The sequence below is a fragment of the Notothenia coriiceps genome, unplaced genomic scaffold, assembly GCF_000735185.1.
Source record: "Notothenia coriiceps isolate Sejong01 unplaced genomic scaffold, NC01 NC01_scaffold00038348, whole genome shotgun sequence".
In the NCBI taxonomy this organism is placed as follows: domain Eukaryota; kingdom Metazoa; phylum Chordata; class Actinopteri; order Perciformes; family Nototheniidae; genus Notothenia; species Notothenia coriiceps.
The window spans coordinates 41,178-46,019 of NW_011371049.1; the positions used below are offsets into that span (position 1 = coordinate 41,178).

Consider the following 4,842-nt stretch of genomic DNA (forward strand, 5'->3'; position numbering starts at 1 on the left):
TGAGAGTTGGACGTATGGTGGGGAGGCAGCAGTCACAGCCCCTATGTCTAATTTTTTTTGCCACACACATTAACTAGGGACAATACTCTGGCATGGAGCATGCGCAGTATAGATTTTTACAGTAACCCGTTCACTTTAGACACTGAGGTGGGGCATTGATCCCGGTTTTTTTAATTTATTTTTTGCTTTTTTGTAATGATATGTTTAATAATACTTTCTGCGACACTAGGTGGGGCTGTGCCTGCCCTTAAATGAACAGTCGCCACTGTCTCCATGAACATTTTCCGGAAACAATAAATAAGATGATAGTACTTGCATTATTGTTGAATAAGATAAGGAGAGGTGATTACGAAATCACGCAGCAGACATTTCCCTGGCGACTTTCTCTTCTACTCGAATGTATGCCTGCAACAAGTGCCAAAGCTTGCACCTCACACTTGTGTGTGGTGGTGTGACTGCAGTGTTAAGAGTCCTGTCTGTGGCCCCACCCACCCTCACTTGACACGTCCTGGTGTGTGTGAAGCGTTGACTCAGCAGACTACCATTGATGTATGTGGTGCATGCATATAGAATATGTTAGTGTGTGTGTGTGTGTGAAGTGACCACACGACTGAGTCATCGTGTCCTGTGTGTGTGTAACGGCGCTGGAACAGTTCAGTCATCGAACATGAGCACTGACCGCTGTGGAAAAGCCTCTGATAGCTTCCTGATCTAGAATCAGCTGTTCAACCTCCACTCCATTCATAAGCACTTAACATTTTAAAAGTAGCAAAGAAGGCTAATCACAACAGTAAAAATAAATATGAAAAATAAGTATGAAACTCTACTATTTTGATGCATCTGAATAATCAAAATAGTAAGGAATTGCTCGACTTTCATATGGCTTGAATAAATGTGCCTTAAAATAATATTCTGCTTCAATCAGTATACCATCGTGTTCATATTTGAGGTTTCAGTCTTGAATTGTCCAGGCCTCAGGGACTCTTTTGGTGTTAAGATCATAGAGGATGCAACATATAACCATATGAATGCGGTTGCAGATTTATGAGGCATTGCTTTTTACGGCGACTCTGCCTAGCAGTTCCCATGCTCCGTGCTAATCTAAAGGGTAAGCATCATACCGATACTGGATGCATCCATGTGATCTGGTTTTCATGTTGTTTCCCCCGTTTTATTTTTTAAATGTATTATGTCCTTGTGTCTTGTCTGGTTTTACTCCTGTCTAGTCTTCCACCTGTGTGATTGTGTTCACTGCTGCCCTTGTGGTTGGGTACAGTGCCTCCCACAGCTGTGTCTGACTACGTGGATTAGTCTTGTGTGTATGGTGGTGTTTCTCAATTGGTCGAGTAAGCTGCTCCAGAGCCACTATCTCAAGCATACTACGTCATTGAGTGCCACCGAAGGAACCATGAGGGTGTTTCTCAATGTCCGATACGCTTGGCTTTGCTAGCACATGTCTCTGAGTCACTTCCTCAGAAGCCGAGGCAAGAATACTTCCTGCATTCGGAAAACTAAGATGGAACAGGTAGCAAGTGTGCAGGTGCTGCGTCATAGAGGCCCCGGCGCCTTACATTTTCCGTCCACAGATTTGGGTAAAGTTGGTCCGTGCGCAAAGCATTGTGGGGATTTTAAGACCGCGAAGTCTACACATGTGCAGCATCGAAATTTCTCGCTACGAAGTACGCCGGGCTCGGTAGAATTCCAAGTATGCTGGACATTGGAACAGGCCTTCGGCGGGACTCGATGACGTCGTAGTAGGCTTGAAATAGAGGCTCTGGAGCAGCCTTCCTCGACATTGAGAAACACCCCCGGTCTCCCCTTGTGTTCTCTGTCAGATCGTTGTCTGATGTTCTTGTCTGGTTCCCAGAGGTCCTGCCTGTGTTCCTGCTCTCGTTTCTAGTGTCCTCTGGTCTGTACCATAGACTGTATATAAAAAGGTCTGTACACATTTAATCTTTCTTTATTTTCATTGTTTTGTTTCACCTTGTCTGGTCCCCATGTTATTGTCATTAGCTTTTCTTAAAGGTGGGGTATGTAATTTTGGAGAAACCAGCTCGAGTGCGCTAGAATTCGAAAATACACAGCCGGAAAAAAATCTGCCACTTCCTTAAAGAGCCCCTCCTCCAACACACACAAACGCACACATGACCAATGAGGGCACGAGATAAGTTTGTGCACAGATGGAAGGCTGACAGGCAGGTAAGCCATCAAGTTATTGTAGCCGGGCCGGCTAAAATGATTGGTCGTGCTTTTTACAGTACTACGGCTTCCACAGATGACATTTTTTTATGGATTTTTGTCAAAGCACTTAAGATATTCATTTGCTAGCGGGATGTTAAGAGCATTCCATGGAATATAACAAAAAGTGTATCTCAAGCCGGTTTCTCAAACTTACCTACCCCACTTTAATGTCACACACCTTTTGATTATTCTGAGCTTGAATTCAATCTAATGCAGGTTAGGTTTTTGTGTTGAGTCTTCTATACCAAGGTCATGATGAAGAAAACAAACAAAGTGCCAAGCTCAGCATAAAGCCCACTTAATTTTCCCCAAACACAATGTATGCACATCTTTGACAAGTCACTGCAAAACAACTGTGCATGAACACACATGGGAACAACGTTTAACCAAATCTTCCTTTTGTGCACTGCTGTTGTTATTATGCAACTGAATGTTTCTTCTCTGTTTACTAAGCAACTCAAACGTGTAGGAAACAGCTAGGTGAAATGAATACCCTACATTATATTAGTGTCAGAACCATTTGTTAGTCCTTACACATAGCCTAATTAAAACCAACAATGAGGAATGAGTCCCAAAACCTCAAAATGAGGTAGTATTTTTAATCAATCAATCAATCAATCAAGTTTATTTATAGCCCAATATCACACATTTTACATTTGAATCAATGTGGACTGGACTTTACAGTTTTTACACAATATGAACATGACACCCTCTGTCCTTTGACACTCTTTCTTTGAAGAAACAACTTCCAAAGAAACCCCACAGTTAATGGGGGAAAATTGAAGAAACCTCAGGGAGAGCCACAGAGGAGGGATCCCTCTCCCAGGACGAACAGACGTGCAATAGATGTTGTGTGTCAATGTTACCACTTTTCAGTTTCCTTGTATCAAAGGCAATTGTTTTTTGAACGTGTTTGTGGCCAGGAGCCTGAAATAAGGTTAACACAGGCTGAAGATAATTTATATGTTTTGTTCTCCAACACACAATCCATCAGAAACAACCCGCCTGGAGAATGTAAAATGTTTTTATGTGTCATAAAAACAGCATTTGCTAACAAGTGACTAAATGAGACTACTAAACGTCATCAATCTGAAACGAGTCCTCCATTAGCTAAGCAATGTGAGCAGCCATGCCGCCGTGATGTAGTTTGTTTAAAGCCTGACGCTACTTCTGGTGATTGATTTTACATTTTAAAAATGAAAAAGTGCTGTTAATATGTGGCGATTATCCTGCTGAACAAAACATGGACGTATCATAAATGTGTGTTTAGCTGATTTTCTGCAATATACCAAATTCAATGCTAACTTCTGTGTGGGCCTACAAAAATATGTCACTACGATATTGTATTTCCAACTAAACAGATTAATCTAGGACAGCAAAAACCAACTTCCCTGCCAATTACCTAACCTTGACGCATGCCCCATGCTCCTATTATAGATCTATATATTATAGATCTTCGTGACTCCGAGTCCCTCACAGTCTTTCAGTCCTGCCTCAAAACACATCTTTTCAACTCTGTCTACCCATAAGCCCCCCCCCCCCCTCTCAATCAACTTCCTCTTGACTGCCTTTTTTTGTTTATTTTATTTTGCTATATTTACTTGTCTACCCTCCCTCATACTGTAAAGCGTATTTGAGTTGTGAAAAGCGCTATATAAATAAAATGCATTATTATTATTATTATTAACCAATCACCCCTGTGTGAGATTATAAACCAAAGGCCTTCAACCCAAAAATAGAAACACAACAAGGAGTTTCCTTTCGGGTCGATGCGTTAGGTAGGGTCTGTGGTCCACTAAACTCCCCTGCATGGCCTTGGTAATGGGTATGCTGGGGACGCAGTTGATAGCATGGATTATGTGCGCTGAGCACTAAAGACACAAATCGAGTTATTGAGGCTGCGGTGAGGCAGTGCCGAGATCAATAGCTCATTACATGGGTCTGTCGGGCCGGGGAGGGTAGGCGAGTCTGGCGTCCACCGGGGGGATTACCTGTGTGATTGTAAGGGAGATGGAGAGACGGCCTGGCACAGGAGAGAGGCTGGACCTTGGTCAAATGTAGCTCGAATTTAGCTGTCTGATTTCTCCAGGGACACACAATTTAGCACATAGTACAAAGAATCTCAGTGTGATACAGTGTTTCCCAAAGAGATTCGTATTTTTGGATTCCAATCCTGTGTGAAATATTACAATAGTAATGTGGGTTGCTGTTGAACCTCATGAATTTGTATTCACTTCTGTCCCTGGTGGTTTTCACTTGATGTGGACTTGTTAACATTGGTTGAGTCAAGACTGCTGCCATTAACACCAATTATCACTTTCTTTCTATTTTTTCTAGTTTGGCAGAACAGAGGTAATCGATAACACTCGGAATCCAGATTTCGTCAGGAAGTTTGTCCTGGATTTCTTTTTTGAAGAGAAACAAAATCTAAGGTTTGATGTGTAAGTAACCTGACAGCATTTCATTCACTTTTTCTGAATAAATCTGAATTCATTTATTTCTAAACTTGGGTTCTACTTCAGTATGGGTTCACAGCAACAAGCCAAAAATAGCAATGCCTTTGATCACATTGGAATACATTCTCTCTGTCTCTGCAGGTCT

The 4,842-nt window shown here is 42.0% G+C and overlaps 1 long non-coding RNA gene across 1 annotated transcript in view; it reads right to left on the minus strand.

The window, feature by feature from the left end:
- Positions 1–4,488, minus strand: part of LOC104968147 (uncharacterized) — a 15,872-nt gene extending 11,384 nt beyond the window's left edge. The window contains exon 1 of the long non-coding RNA XR_800795.1: positions 4,476–4,488. This is a non-coding gene — a long non-coding RNA (uncharacterized lncRNA). The remainder of the gene's footprint in view (positions 1–4,475) is intronic.
- Positions 4,489–4,842: the final 354 nt, after the last annotated feature.